Here is a 16246-nt window from a genome sequence, read left to right as displayed (position 1 = left end):
GCTCTCTGTTGGAATCATCTCTGCACAAATTGCACCCTGCCATTTGTTCACCGACTTACCTGCGGCTCGGTGGCGCAGCGGGTAGAGCTGCTACCTCTCGGCGCCAGAGACTCTGACTACGGGCCGCTGTCTGTACGGAGTTGGTACGTTCTCCGCGTGACCCGCGTGGGTTTTCTCCGGGCGCTACGGTTTCCTCCCACATCCCAAAGACGTGCAGGTTTGCAGGTTAATTGGCTTCTGTAAATTGTCTGTCCCCAGTGTGGAGGATGGAACTAGTGGACAGGACGCATGTTGGCCACAACGACTCGATGGCCTGAAGGGCCTGATCCTGAGGGCTGTGTCTCTGAAGCTAAAACTAAACTAGTGTACGGGGTAGGGGTTGCCAACTATCTCACTCCCAAGTAAGGGGCAAGGTGACGTCACCGCCCCGCGCCCCACGTGACCTCACCCAGCCAGCGGCCACGTACTCCCGCTCCACCAATGGCGGCCGCCTGAGCCAGGAGGTGGGTTGCTACGCAATCTCCGTTACGCGCCGCCCGGGCCTCCGGGCCAACAGTGTCCAGGCCTACACTGTCCGGGCCTACACTGTCTGGGCCTACAGTGTCCGGGCCTACAGTGTCCGGGCCTACACTGTCCGGGTCTACAGTGTCCGGGCCTACAGTGTCCGGGCCTACAGTGTCCGGGCCTACACTGTCCGGGCCTACAGTGTCCGGGCCTACAGTGTCCGGGCCTACAGTGTCCGGGCCTACAGTGTCCGGGCCTACAGTGTCCGGGCCTACAGTGTCCGGGCCTACACTCTCCGGGCCTACAGTGTCTGGGCCTACACTGTCCGGGCCTACAGTGTCCGGGCCTACAGTGTCCGGGCCTACAGTGTCCGGGCCTACACTGTCCGGGCCTACAGTGTCCGGGCCTACAGTGTCCGGGCCTACAGTGTCCGGGCCTACAGTGTCCGGGCCTACAGTGTCCGGGCCTACACTCTCCGGGCCTACAGTGTCTGGGCCTACAGTGTCCGGAGCTACAGTGTCCGGGTCTACAGTGTCCGGGCCTACAGTGTCTGGGCCTACACTGTCCGGGTCTACAGTGTCCGGGCCTACAGTGTCCGGGCCTACAGTGTCCGGGCCTACACTGTCCACAACACCGTCCTACACACACTAGGGACACTTTACAATTATGCTAAGCCAATTAACCTACAGACCTGCACGTCTTTGGAATGTGGAAGGAAACCGAAGATCTCGGAGAAAATCCCAAGTAGTCACGGGGAGAACGTACAACCTTTGTACAGACAGCGCCTGTAGTCGGAATCGAACCCTGGTCTCTGGCGCTGTGAGGCAGCAACTCTACTGCTGCGCCATCGTAGCGGCAGAACTGCGGTGAACATCAAACAGCATTGCACAGGTACGAGCCCAATGGCCCACAATGTCCATGCCAAACATGGTGCCAAGGTCAACTAATCTCCTCTGCCTCCCTTTATTCCCTGCCTATCTAAACGCCTCTTAAACGCTACCATCGTCTCTGCTTCCACCACCGCTGGCAGCGCGTTCCGCCACCCTCCACTCTGTGTAAAAAACGTGCCGTGGACATTTCCACCCAGAGAAGAAAATTCTAACCACCTACCATATCTATGCATTTCAAATAGAGACGTATAAAATTGTTAAAGGACTGGACAAGCTAGAGGCAGGAAAAATGTTCCCAATGTTGGGCGTCCAGAACCAGGGGCCACACAGTCTAAGAATAAAGGGGAGGCCATTTAAAACTGAGGTGAGAAGAAACTTTTTCACCCAGAGAGTTGTGAATTTGTGGAATTCTCTGCCACAGAGGGCAGTGGAGGCCAATTCACTGGATGCATTTATGAGAGAGTTAGATAGAGCTATGGGGGCTAGTGGAACCAAGGGGTATGGGGAGAAGGCAGGCACGGGTTACTGATTGTGGACGATCAGCCATGATCACAATGAATGGCGGTGCAGGCTCGAAGAGACAAATGGCCTCCTCCTGCACCTATTTTCTATTTTGATTCTATATACGTCTACCAGGTCTCCTCCCAAACTCCAGCTTTAGATAGGTGACGTTTCACAGAGTGCTGGAGTAACACAGCGGGTCAGGCAGCATCTCTGGAGAACATGGATAGGTGACGTTTTAGAATGGGACCCTTCTGAAATACATTGCAATCCCTGAAACCTTGTGGGTTTTCTCCGGGTGCTCCGGTTTCTTCCCACATCCCAAAGACGCCCAAAGACGTTTGTAGTTTACGGAGAGTTGTGAATTTGTGGAATTCTCTGTTATAGAGGGCAGTGGAGGCCAAATCACTGGGTGAATTTAAAAGAGAGTTAGATAGAACGGAGATGAGGAAAAACTTTTTTAGAACGGAGATGAGGAAAAACGTTTTCGGTCAGAGAGTTGTGAATCTGTGGAATTCTCTGCCTCAGAAGGCAGTGGAGGCCGATTCTCTGAATGCATTCAAGAGAGAGCTAGATAGAGCTCTTAAGGATAGCGGAGTCAGGGGGTATGGGGAGAAGGCAGGAACGGGGTACTGATTGAGAATGATCAGCCATGATCACATTGAATGGCGGTGCTGGCTCGAAGGGCCAAATGGCCTCCTCCTGCACCTATTTTCTATGTTTCCTTGTTTCAAAGATTTCACGAGCAGTAAGCAGTTCAAAATTAGCTCCGTTCAAATGCAATTTAAAAGCTGTTCACTGTATTTTAGATCACACTGTTAAAGCAACAATGGTATATTAATATTTTTAGAAGAGTTTCAACATTGTTAAATATTGATTTTGATTACAATCGAAGATACAATATTTACAGTGCCCTCTTTATCACTTTTGATTGCAAATATTTGCACTGTAAAATGAAAAAAAGATACAATACTTTAGGCTATCAATTAATCAGCCTGTTTGATGTTAATGCAAGTTTATATTTTTTTAACGTGTTAATCATATACTCAAGAAAATCGTACACCATTGTATGAATACAGTGTACCCAGTCTCTACATGATACACCATTGTATGAATACAGTGTACCCAGTCTCTACATGATCCACCATTGTATGAATACAGTGTACCCAGTCTCTACATGATACACCATTGTATGAATACAGTGTACCCAGTCTCTACATGATACACCATTGTATGAATACAGTGTACCCAGTCTCCACATGATCCACCATTGTATGAATACAGTGTACCCAGTCTCTACATGATCCATATTCCTCCATTCCCTGCAATAAGCCAGTCTAAAAGCCTCTTAAACACCACTATCGTACCTTCCTCCACCACCACCCCTGGCAGCCCCTTCCAGGCCCCCACCACCCTCTGCGTAAAGAACTTGCCCTGATTATCTCCTTTAAACTTTCCCCCTCTCCCCTTAAAACTATGCCCTCTCGTCTTTGACATTTCCAACGTGAGGAACAGGTGCTGTCTATAGACAATAGACCATAGGTGCAGGAGGAGGCCATTCGGCCCTTCGAGCCAGCACCGCCATTCACCGTGATCATGGCTGATCATCATACAATCAGTACGCCGTTCCTGTCCTCCCCCCATACCCCCTGACTCCGCTATCTTTAAGAGCTCTATCTAAAAGCATCCAGAGAATCGGCCTCCACTGCCTTCTGAGGCAGAGAATTCCACAGATTCACAATTCTCTGAGTGAAAACGTTTTTCCTCATCTCAGTTCTAAATGGCCTACCCCTTTTTCTTAAACTGTGGCCCCTGGTTCTGGACTCCCCCAACATTGGGAACATGTTTCCTGCCTCTAGCATGTCCAACCCCTTAATAATCTTATATGTTTCAATAAGATCTCCTCTCATCCTTCTAAATTCCAGTGTATACAAGCCTAGTCGCTCCATTCCTTCAACGTACGACAGTCCCGCCATTCCGGGAATTAACCTCGTGAACCTACGCTGAACGCCCTCAATAGCAAGAATGTCCTTCCTCAAATTTGGAGACCAAAACTGCACACAGTACTCCAGGTGCGGTCTCACTAGGGCCCGGTACAACTGCAGAGGGACCTCTTTGCTCCTATACTCAACTCCTCTTGTTAGGAAGGCCAACATGCAATTAACTTTCTTCACTGCCTGCTGTACCTGCATGCAATGTTGATGATTTTTTCGAGGCGTAAAAAACCATGAGAGGAATAGATCGGGTAAAAGCGCAGAGTCTTGTTCCCAGAGTAGGGGAATTGTGGACCAGAGGACATAGGTTTAAGGTGAAAGGGGAAAGATTTAATAGGAATCCAAGGGGTACCATTTCCACACAGAGGGTGGTGGGTGTATGGAACGAGTTGCCCGAGGAGGTAGTTGAGGCTGGGACTATCCCAACGATTAAGAAACAGACAGGTACATGGATAGGACAGGTTTAGAGGGATATGGACCAAACGCAGGCAGGTGGGACTAGATGGGACATGGATTGGTCGGTATGGACAAGTTGGGCCGAAGGGCCTGTTCCACACTGTATCACTCTATGACACTATTTTTCAAGTCGGGATGAATCTACATACTGATTCTCCAGAGATGCTGCCTGACCCGCTGAGTTACTCCAGCACTCTGTGAAACGTCACCTATCCATGTTCTCCACTGAAAGGAAGCATGCAGGTACAGCAGGCAGTGAAGAAAGCCAATGGAATATTGGCCTTCATAACAAGAGGAGTTGAGTATAGGAGCAAAGAGGTCCTTCTGCGGTTGTACAGGGCCCTGGTGAGACCGCACCTGGAGTACTGTGTGCAGTTTTGCTCTCCAAATTTGAGGAAGGATATTCTTGCTATTGAGGGCGTGCAGCGTAGGTTCACGAGGTTAATTCCCGGAATGGCGGGACTGTCGTATGTTGAAAGACTGGAGGGACTTGGCTTGTATACACTGGAATTTAGAAGGATGAGAGGGGATCTTATTGAAACGTATAAGATTATTAAGGGGTTGGACACTTTAGAGGGAGGAAACATGTTCCCAATGTTGGGGGAGTCCAGAACCAGGGGCCACAGTTTAAGAATAAGGGGTAGGCCATTTAGAACGGAGATGAGGAAAAACTTTTTCAATCAGAGAGTTGTGAATCTGTGGAATTCTCTGCCTCAGAAGGCAGTGGAGGCCAATTCTCTGAATGCATTCAAGAGAGAGTTAGATAGAGCTCTTAAGGATAGCGGAGTCAGGGGGTATGGGGAGAAGGCAGGAACGGGGTACTGATTGAGAATGATCAGCCATGATCACATTGAATCGATCAAGGGCTCGAAGGGCTGAATGGCCTCCTCCTGCACCTTTTGTCTATTGTCTATTGTCTATGTTGCCTGACCCGCTGAGTTACTCCAGCACTCTGTGAAACGTTACCTATCCATGTTCTCCAGAGATGCTGCCTGACCCGTTGAGTTACTCCAGCACTGTGTGTCTATGTAAAGCAATGTTGAGGCTCAGTGTGGCTGACACTGCTATTATGTGGGGTGCATTTTACAATGAGTGAATCTCAGTGATGGCAAAGCTATCGATGAAACAGAGCTGATGGGCCCAGAGGGGTGAAAGAGGCTCTTCTGTCCGATAAGAGGCTTTAGTTATGTCCAGCAGAGAAATGTGAGGTGAATTAGGACAATTTGAAGGACTTTCAATACAAAGAGGTTTAGAATTAGCCGCAAGGTCCCAAGGTAACCACAAAAATTTGAATAACATTTACTTTATCTTAATCCGTTCACCCAGAGATGGTGGCACAGTATGGTGGGGCAGTCACGGTGGCGCAGCGGTAGAGTTGCTGCCTTACAGCGAATGCAGCGCCGGAGACCCAGGTTCCATCCCGACTACGGGCGCCGTCCGTACGGAGTTTGTACGTTCTCCCCGTGACCTGCGTGGGTTTTCTCCACGAACTTCGGTTTCCTCCCACGCTCCAAAGACGTACAGGTTTGTAGGTTAATTGGCTTGGTAAATGTAACGATTGTCCCTAGTGGGTGTAGGATAGTGTTAGTGTGCGGGGATCGCTGGTCGGCGCGGACCCGGTGGGCCGAAAGGGCCTGTTTCCACGCTGTATCTCTAAACGGAGGTTGCATAGCAACCCACCTCCCGGCCCGGGCGGCCGCCATTGGTGGAGCGGGAGCACGTGACCGCTGGCTGGGTGAGGTCACGTGGGGCGGTGACGCCACCTTGTCCTGTATTTGGGAGTGAGATAGTTGGCAACCCCTAACTCACACCCATTCCTCTCCTCCCCTTCCCCCTACATTCCATCGTCTGTCTTCACAATGGGCAACTCTTTGATCCTTTTGGGGCTGCACATGGAGGACCAACAGCATATTAGGCAGGTGGTCATAATGTTTTGGCTCACCAGGTCATAATGTTTTGGCTGTTCGGTGTATGTCTTCTGGTCCTCGATTCCCCTATTCTGGGCATGAGACTCTGTGCATCCACCCGATCAATTCCCCTCATGATTTTGGGCACCTCTATAAGATCACCCCTCATCCTCCTGCGCTCCAAGGAATAGTGACCCAGCCTGCCCAACCCTGTGTTGTAAAGGGAGCATTTTCAGAACGTATAATAAAATTAGATCGAGTCAACATAGTTCAACGAAAAGGAAATTTGTGTATGACAAATTTATTGGTGTTCTTTGAAGATATAAAGAAAATATAAACGTAGGTTATTTGGATTTTCAAAATGCTTTCAGCATGAAAGCTAGCTTCTCAAGATAAGGGCTCGTGATATTAAGGGCAACATATTAGCATGGATGTACAATTAAGGGCCAGTCCCGGTTACGCGATCGTTAAGGCTGTCAAAGTCGTAGCTGATCGCCACAATTTTCTTTTACCCCACGACAATGACCACGACAATGACCACGACAATGACCACGACAATGACCACGACAGTGACCACGACAATGACCACGACAGTGACCACGACAACGACAACGACCACGACCACGACAATGACCACAACAATGACCACAACAATGACCACGACAATGACCACGACAACGACCACGACAATGTCCACGACAATGTCCACGACAACGACCACGACAGTGACCACGACAATGACCACGACAATGTCCACGACAGTGACCACGACAATGACCACGACAGTGACCACGACAATGACCACGACAGTGACCATGACAACGACAACGACCACGACCACGACAATGACCACGACAATGACCACGACAATGACCACGACAATGACCACGACAACGACCATGACAATGTCCACGACAGTGACCACGACAATGACCACGACAGTGACCACGACAACGACCACGACAATGTCCACGACAGTGACCACGACAATGACCACGACAGTGACCACGACAATGACCACGACAGTGACCACGACAACGACAACGACCACGACCACGACAACGACCACGACAGTGACCACGACAATGACCACAACAGTGACCACAACAGTGACCACAACAGTGACAACGACAGTGACCACGACAGTGACCATGACAATGACCACAACAGTGACCACGACAGTGACCACGACAACGACCATGACAACGACCATGACAGTGACCACGACAATGACCACGACAATGACCACAACGACCACGACAGTGACCACGACAGTGACCACGACAATGACCACGACAGTGACCACGACAATGATCACGACAGCGACCACGACAGCGACCACAATGACCACGACAATGACCACGACATTGACCACAACGACCACGACAGTGACCACGACAGTGACCACGACAATGACCCTGACAGTGACCACAATGACCACGACAGTGACCACGACAATGACCGCGACAATGACCACGACAGTGACCACAACAACCACGACAGTGACCATGACAGTGACCGCGACAATGACCACGACAATGACCACAACAGTGACCACGAAATGACCACGACAATGACCATGACAGTGACCGCGACAATGACCACGACAATGACCACGACAGTGACCGCGACAATGACCATGACAGTGACCGCGACAATGACCACGACAATGACCACAACAGTGACCACGAAATGACCACGACAGTGACCACAACGACCACGACAATGACCACGACAATGACCACGACAGTGACCGCGACAATGACCATGACAGTGACCGCGACAATGACCACGACAATGACGAGTCAGGCCGACACAAGTCACCTTTTTGTGTGTAACTAGCACCTGGCTAAGAGATTACACCGTCTTCGGAAACATCGCAAAATCCCCACGCTTACCTGACCGTCAAACCGCCGCCTCCAATCTACCCGTCAAATGTCCTAACGGTAAATAAATTGGTTAAACTAAACTATCTTCTGGTACCTTCAAATGGCTTTTCTTAATTTAATATTACGTGCTTCTAAACGCATCTGCGACAACCCGGCAAACCTGGGGACAGCGTGTGACAGACAGCGCCCGCAATAAGCTACGATACCTGGGGACAAGCCAGCTGACACCCAGAAATGTCTAGCAGGTAAATCTTTCCGCGACGCGTCGAGATCCGTTGCAATTCGTTGAAGACTCCTCACGGTCACGCCCGCGCGCGACACCCCGGCAAACGTTCGGCGACAGCCTAGTCACCGGCAGTCACCTTAACATCGCCTAAGTGGGACTTTAGTCATTTGACGGGACGCTGCGATTTGGAATAACCGAGACGTGTCCTTGTGGACGAGATGTAATGAGTGGGTCGGTGCTGGCATTTTGGCTTTAGACTTTGGACAATAGACAATAGACAATAGGTGCAGGAGGAGGCCATTCGGCCCTTCGAGCCAGCACCGCCATTCAATGTGATCATGGCTGATCATTCTCAATCAGTACCCCGTTCCTGCCTTCTCCCCCCTTACCCCCTGACTCCGCTATCCTTAAGAGCTCTATCCAGCTCTCTCTTGAATGCATTCAGAGAATTGGCCTCCACTGCCTTCTGAAGCAGAGAATTCCACAGATTCACAACTCTCTGACTGAAAAAAGTTTTTCCTCATCTCCGTTCTAAATGGCCTACCCCTTATTCTTAAACTGTGGCCCCTGGTTCTGGACTCCCCCAACATTGGGAACATGTTTCCTGCCTCTAACGTGTCCAACCCCTTAATAATCTTATATGTTTCGATAAGATCTCCTCTCATCCTTCTAAATTCCAGTGTATACAAGTCTAGTCGCTCCAGTCTTTCAACATAACGACAATCCCGCCATTCCGGGAATTAACCTAGTAAACCTACGCTGCACGCCCTCAATAGCAAGAATATCCTTCCTCAAATTTGGAGACCAAAACTGCACACAGTACTCCAGGTGTGGTCTCACTAGGGCCCTGTACAACAGCAGAAGGACCTCTTTGCTCCTATACTCAACTACCTCACCCTGCCGGCCTGGGTCAGGGTGCCAGGGGTTACGGGGAGAAGGCGGGAGAATGGTGTTGAGGTGGGAAGCCGTGATTCGATGGTGGAGGGAGCCTGGAACGAGCTGCTGGGTGGCGGTGGTGGAGGCAGTGGCTTTGACATCTCCATGGATTGTCACCGTGTCGTGGCGGAGAAGCTCGTGTGGTCCTGAGATCCTGTGGGCGATGCCGTCTGGAGCTACGCTCCTGGTAGGGTCACCCATGGCGGTATGTTCGAGGGGGAGGTCTCTGACAAAGAGCAATCCAACCAAGACCTCAACGGTGGAACAGGCTGAGGGGGAAGATGGCCGACTTTAGTGGAGCGTCACTACGGCTGGGAAGGCGGATGGATGAAGGCTGCAGCAGAAAAGGGTCCCCGGTCGTCTTGGACCCCATGCCACTGGATCCTGACCCAGATCTGTCAAGGACCGTGTGGTGGCTGTCTGTGCACCAGTCCCTCCACGTTAAACAAAGTCACGCACGGGCGTCCCACCCTATGGAGAGGACAGTCATACTCGCCTCCAGTGGCCGCCGATGATGATTGGCATTGAATAGGCATCTAGATACAGTAGGTGCATAAACTGCAGTCGAAAGAGTCATAGAGTGATACAGCGTGGAAACAGGCCCTTCGGCCCAACTTGCCCACACTGGCCAACATGTCCCAGCTACACAAGACCCACCTGCCTGCGTTTGGCCCATATCCCACCAAACCTGTCCTATCCATGTACCTGTCTAACTGATTCTTAAACGTTGAGATAGTCCCAGCCTCAACTACCTCTTCTGGCAGCTCGTTCCATACACCCACCACTCTCTGTGTGAAAAAGTTGCCCCTCAGGTTCCTATTAAACCTTTCCCCCTCCACCTTAAACCTATGTCCTCTGGTTCTCGATTCACCTACTCTGGGCAAGGGACTCTGTGCATTTAGCGATCGGTGTGCGGGGATCGCTGGTCGGTGCTTACTCGATGGGCCGAAGGACCTGTTTCCACGCTGCATCTCTGAACTGAATGCAAACTAATAAGGTAAACCTGCGATGTTTCAGGTCAGTGGGCCCGACTCAGTGAATAAGTTACTCATTCAAATGGCCGCTTTTGGGCCTCAGATACGTTGGTCCAAAGCCAGCTCGACATCACCGTGAAATGGCCTACAAAGGATCGAGAAACATGTAACCCATTCCATTGGCAGAGTAGGCGGCATGGTGGCACAGCGGGCAGAGTTGCCGCCTTACAGCGAATGCAGCGCCGGAGACCCGGGTTCGATCCCGACTACGGGCGCCGTCTGTACGGAGTTTGTACTTCCCCCCGTGACCTGCGTGGGTTTTCTCCAAGATCTTCGGTTTCCTCCCACACTCCAAAGACGTGCAGGTTTGTAGGTTAATTGGCTTGGTGTAATTGTAAATTGTCCCTAGTGTGTGTGTGTGTGTGTCTGTGTGTGTGTGTCTCTGTGTGTGTGTGTGTGTGTGTGTGTGTGTGTGTGTCTCTGTGTGTGTGTGTGTGTGTGTGTGTTTCTGTGTGTGTGTTTCTGTGTGTGTGTGTGTGTGTGTGTGTGTGTGTGTATGTGTATGTGTGTGTTTCTGTGTGCGTGCGTGTGTGTGTGTGTTTGTGTGTGTGTGTGTGTGTGTGTGTGTGTGTGTTTCTGTGTGTGTGTGTGTGTGTGTGTGTGTGTGTGTGTGTGTGTGTGTGTGTGTGCGTGCGTGTGTGTGTGTGAGTTTCTGTGTGTGTGTGCGTGCGTGTGTGTGTGTGTGAGTTTCTGTGTGTGTGTGTGTGTGTGTGTGTGTGTGTGCGTGCGTGTGTGTGTGTGTGTGAGTTTCTGTGTGTGTGTGTGTGTGTGTGTGTGTGTCTCTGTGTGTGTGTGTGTGTGTGTGTTTCTGTGTGTGTGTGTGTGTGTGTGTGTGTGTGTGTGTGTGTGCGTGCATGCGTGCGTGTGTGTGTGTGTGTGTGTGTGTGTGTGTGGGGATCGCTGGTAGGATCTGTCTCGGTGGGCCGAAGGGCCTCTGGATCTGTAAGTGTTGTAAGGCAGCAACTCTACCGTTGCTCAGTGTTTGTGCAGAACTCAAGGTGAGGCCGCTAAAGAGACCCTGGGAGGCTGGATCCAAGTATTCCTTCTGTTTGTTTGTGTTGGGATTTTCTCTGTCCGTCTTCTTTCACCTCCTGTGTAAATAATATCACAAGGCATGCCACACAATCCACAAAGGGCAGGAGGAAATGCACTTGAAGTGGTTCAGGCTAAATCTGAAAAAGAGAACTATTTTAATGGGCTGGTCAGAGTGGATGTGGAGAGGACGTTTCCACCAGTGGGAGAGTCTAGGACCAGAGGGCACAGACTCAGAATTAAAGGACGTTCCTTTAGAAAGGAGATGAGGAGGAATTTCTTCAGTCAGAGGGTGGTGAATCTGTGGGATTCGTTGCCACAGACGGCTGTGGAGGCCAAGTCAGTGGAAATATTTAAGGTAGAGATGGATAGATTCTTGATTAGTAAGAGGGTGTCAGAGTTTATGGGGAGAAGGCAGGAGAATGGGAGGGAGAAATAGATCTGCCATGATTGACAATAGACAATAGGTGCAGGAGTAGGCCATTCGGCCCTTCGAGCCAGCACCGTCATTCAATGTGATCATGGCTGATCATTCTCAATCAGTACCCCGTTCCTGCCTTCTCCCCGTACCCCCTGACGCCGCTATCCTTAAGAGCTCTATCCAGCTCTCTCTTGAATGCATTCAGAGAATTGGCCTCCACTGCCTTCTGAGGCAGAGAATTCCACAGATTCACAACTCTCTGACTGAAAACGTTTTTCCTCATCTCTGTTCTAAATGGCCTACCCCTTATTCTTAAACTGTGGCCCCCTGGTTCTGGACTCCCCCAACATTGGGAACATGTTTCCTGGATACAGTGTATATGAGCCTAGTCGCTCCAGATTGAAAGGCAGAGTAGACTCGATGGGCCGAATGGCTCAATTCTGCTCCTATGACTAATGACCCGATGAAACACTGTGTTGGTCGGTGTGGGCCTAGTTGGGCCGAGGGGCCTGTTTCCACGCTGAGTGATTCTATGACTCTATGACCTATTCAGACCTACCTTGGCGGCGCGGTGGCGCAGCGGTAGAGTTGCTGCCTCACGGCGCCAGAGACCCGGGTTCCATCCTGACTACGGGTGCTGCCTGCACGGAGTTTGTACGTTCTCCCCGTGATCCGCGTGGGTTTTCTCCAGGTGTTCAGGTTTCCACCCACACTCCAAAGACGTGCAGGTTTGTTGGTTAATTGACTCGGTATAATTGTAATATTGTCCCTGGTCATGAGGAATAGGAATAGAATTAGGCCATTCGGCCCGTCAAGTCTAATGTGTCTAGGATTGTTAGTGTGCGGGGATCGCTGGGCGGCGCGGACACGGTGGGCCGAAGGGGCCTGTTTCCGCGCTGTGTCTCTAAACTAAACTTAGCTAAAAATCCAAGTTCCCCAGTTCTCCGCTGAGTTACTCCAGCGCTTTGTGTCTTTTTAGTGACCCAGTGGTACTGAATTTCCTTCAACAAATTACAAAAAACCTCAAATACGTCATCCTTCCAAGCAGCAAGGCACAAAATGCTGGGGTAACTCAGCGGGTCAGGCAGCATCTCTGGAGAGAAGGAATGGGTGACGTCTCGGGTCGAGACCCTTCTTCAGATTGAGAGTCAGGGGAGAGGGAGGGGAGAGATATGGAAGGGGAAGATGTGAAACGACAGATCAAAGCAGATGATGATAAGACAATAGACAATAGGTGCAGGAGGAGGCCATTCGGCCCTTCGAGCCAGCACCGCCATTCAATGTGATCATGGCTGATCATTCTCAATCAGTACCCCGTTCCTGCCTTCTCCCCATACCCCCTGACTCCGCTATCATTAAGAGCTCTATCTAGCTCTCTCTTGAATGCATTCAGAGAATTGGCCTCCACTGCCTTCTGAGGCAGAGAATTCCACAGATTCACAACTCTCTGACTTGAAAGGTTTTTCCTCATCTCAGTTCTAAATGGCCTACCCCTTATTCTTAAACTGTGGCCCCTTGTTCTGGACTCCCCCAACATTGGGAACATGTTTCCTGCCTCTAACGTGTCCAACCCCTTAATAATCTTATACGTTTCGATAAGATCCCCTCTCATCCTTCTAAATTCCAGTGTATACAAGCCGAGTCGCTCCAGTCTTTCAACATATGACAGTCCCGCCATTCCGGGAATTAACCTAGTAAACCTACGCTGCACGCCCTCAATAGCAAGAATTAGAAATAAGGAAATATGGAATGAGGAAATATAGAAAGGCATCCAATCAGTAAAATTAATCAGGATAGTGAAACTCACTGTACTAGGCTGGGGGTGGTATGGAGAGAGGGGGAGAGAGAGAAAGCATGGATTACTTGGAGTTTGAGAAATCAATCCTTCTCTCCAGAGATGCTGCCTGTCCCGCTGAGTTACTCCAGCTTTTTGTGTCTATCTTCGGTCCGTACCACTGGGCTGTGAGCTTCCCAACGGAAATATGAGACGCTTGTCCTCGAGTTTGTGTTGGCCCGCACTTTAGTTTAATTTAGTTTAGTTTAGTTTAGAGATACAGCGCGGAAACAGGCCCTTCGGCCCACCGGGTCCGCGCCGCCCAGCGATCCCCGCACACTAACACTATCCTACACACACAACAGGGACAATTTACATTTACACCAAGCCAATTAACCTACTAACCCGTACGTCTTTGGAGTGTGGGAGAGGAAAGCGAAGATCTCGGAGAAAACCCACGTGGGTCACGGGGGAGAACGTACAAACTCCGTACAGACGGCGCCCGTAGTCGGGATGGAACCCGGGTCTCCGGCGCTGCATTCGCTGTAAGGCAGCAACTCTACCACCGCTGGGGTGAGTAAGCTGCCCAAAGCGAAATATGAGGTGCTGTTCCTCCAATTTGCGCTGGGCCTAACTCTGACAATGGAGGAGGCCCAGGACAGAAAGGTCAGTGCGGGAGTGGGAGGGGGAGTTGAAGAGTTTGGCAACCGGGAGATCAGGTAGGCCGAGGGGGACTGAGCGGAGGTGTCCAGGTAAACATAGGTCCCTGGACAGAAAAGTGAGCGTGTGGGAATGGGGGGGGGGGGGGGGGGAATGCAGACAAGTTTTCAATTACTATTAAAAACTCTTTCCAAGGGACATGGCTGGTGTTGGCAGAACCTCCATTTATTGTCCATCCCAAACTTGCCCTTGAACTCAGTCATTGCACTAAAGTAACCATGGACAATGGAATGGAAGAGTTGTGGTTTATCTGGCTCATCATTTCACGTACGTGAACAAACCATAAATCCTTCTCAATCAATTACTTAGCCTGCTGAAACGCAGCCAACTCAATCTTCAAGAGTACCGCAGATGAAGCCAAAGACCCCAATATTTGTTCTCGGGTCTTTGCATTAATTTTCAAACAAGAATCAAAAGTTATGTAGGTACCGCAGTCGTTTGACTGATAACGAGTTTATGCAAACATTTATTCTGGGGGAAACTTAAATCAGCCACACAATTCGATGTGTGGCAGCCTACCTTCAATGAAATGTGAAGTTATTACAAAATGCATAAAGGACCTCATGTTTATTGTCTGTATTTATTAATTTGATTCCAGCGGCCCCTTTGATTGGACTGATATCGGCGTCTTGCATTTTTAATTTTTAAAACAGATATATAATCTATCGAGGGTGTGTGGTCAGACTCTTGAGAAAAAGCCATGGAGAGGAACAGGCCCTTCGGCCCATCGAGCTCCCTGCTGTCCATCGTCCATTCTACAGATGTGCTGCAGAAAACATTTTTGGGAACAGCTCCATCCAGTTCAATTTGGTTTACTGTCACGTGTACCGAGCGAGGTACAGTGAAAAGCTTTCGTTGCGCGCTAATCTGTTGCTGTGGAAAAACATTACACAATTACAATCAGTATAAGAAGATAACTGCAGATGCTGGTACAAATCGAAGGTTTTTATTCACAAAATGCTGGAGGAACTCAGCAGGTCAGACGTCTGAAGAAGGGTCTCGACCCGAAACGTCACCCATTCCTTCTCTCCCGAGATGCTGCCTGACCTGCTGAGTTACTCCAGCATCTTGTGAATAAAAACACGATTACAATCGATCCGTTTATAGTGCACAGCTACAGTGGCCTCCGTAAAGTTCGGGACAAAGACCCATCATTTATTTATTTGCCTCTGTACTCCACAATTTGAGATTTGTAATAGAAATGGGGAGACTATGTATAAACACAGCTGTAATTTCCACATGGTGAAAACAAAATGTATAAAAATGGCCTTTATTAAAATCTGACAATGTGCATTTTAACCACATGCGATTTTTTTTCTATTACAAATCTCAAATTGTGGAGTACAGAGGCAAATAAATAAATGATGGGTCTTTGTCCCGAACATTATGGACCCCAGGGTCTCGACCCAAAAAGTCACCCATTCCTTCTCTCCAGAGATGCTGCCTGACCCGCTGAGTTACTCCAGCACTCTGTGAAACGTTACCTGTCCACCTTCTCCAGAGATGCTGCCTGACCCGCTGAGTTACTCCAGCACTCTGTGAAACGTCACCTATCCATGTTCTCCACAGATGCTGCCTGACCCGCTGAGTTACTCCAGCACTCTGTGAAACGTCACCTATCCATGTTCTCCACAGATGCTGCCCTGACCCGCTGAGTTACTCCAGCACTCTGTGATACCTCTGAATCTGGAGGTGTGCGTTTTCACACTTCTGTACCTTTTGCCCGATGGGAGAAGGGAGAAGAGGGAGTGGCCGGGGTGAGACTGGTCCTTGATTGTGATGCTGGCCTTGCCGAGGCAGCGTGAAGTGTAGATGGAGTCGGTGGAAGGGAGGTTGGTTTGAGTGATGGTCTGGGCTGCGTCCACAATTCACTGCAATTTCTTGCAGTCTTGGATCATGTATCATGATCCCCCTAGGCTGCCATGATAGACTAGGGTCTCGACCCGAAGCTTCACCCATTCC

Source organism: Rhinoraja longicauda, chromosome 2, assembly GCF_053455715.1.
Source record: "Rhinoraja longicauda isolate Sanriku21f chromosome 2, sRhiLon1.1, whole genome shotgun sequence".
In the NCBI taxonomy this organism is placed as follows: Eukaryota; Metazoa; Chordata; class Chondrichthyes; order Rajiformes; family Arhynchobatidae; genus Rhinoraja; species Rhinoraja longicauda.
The sequence above is the reverse complement of the archived record's forward strand: the minus strand, read 5'-3'. Positions refer to the sequence as shown.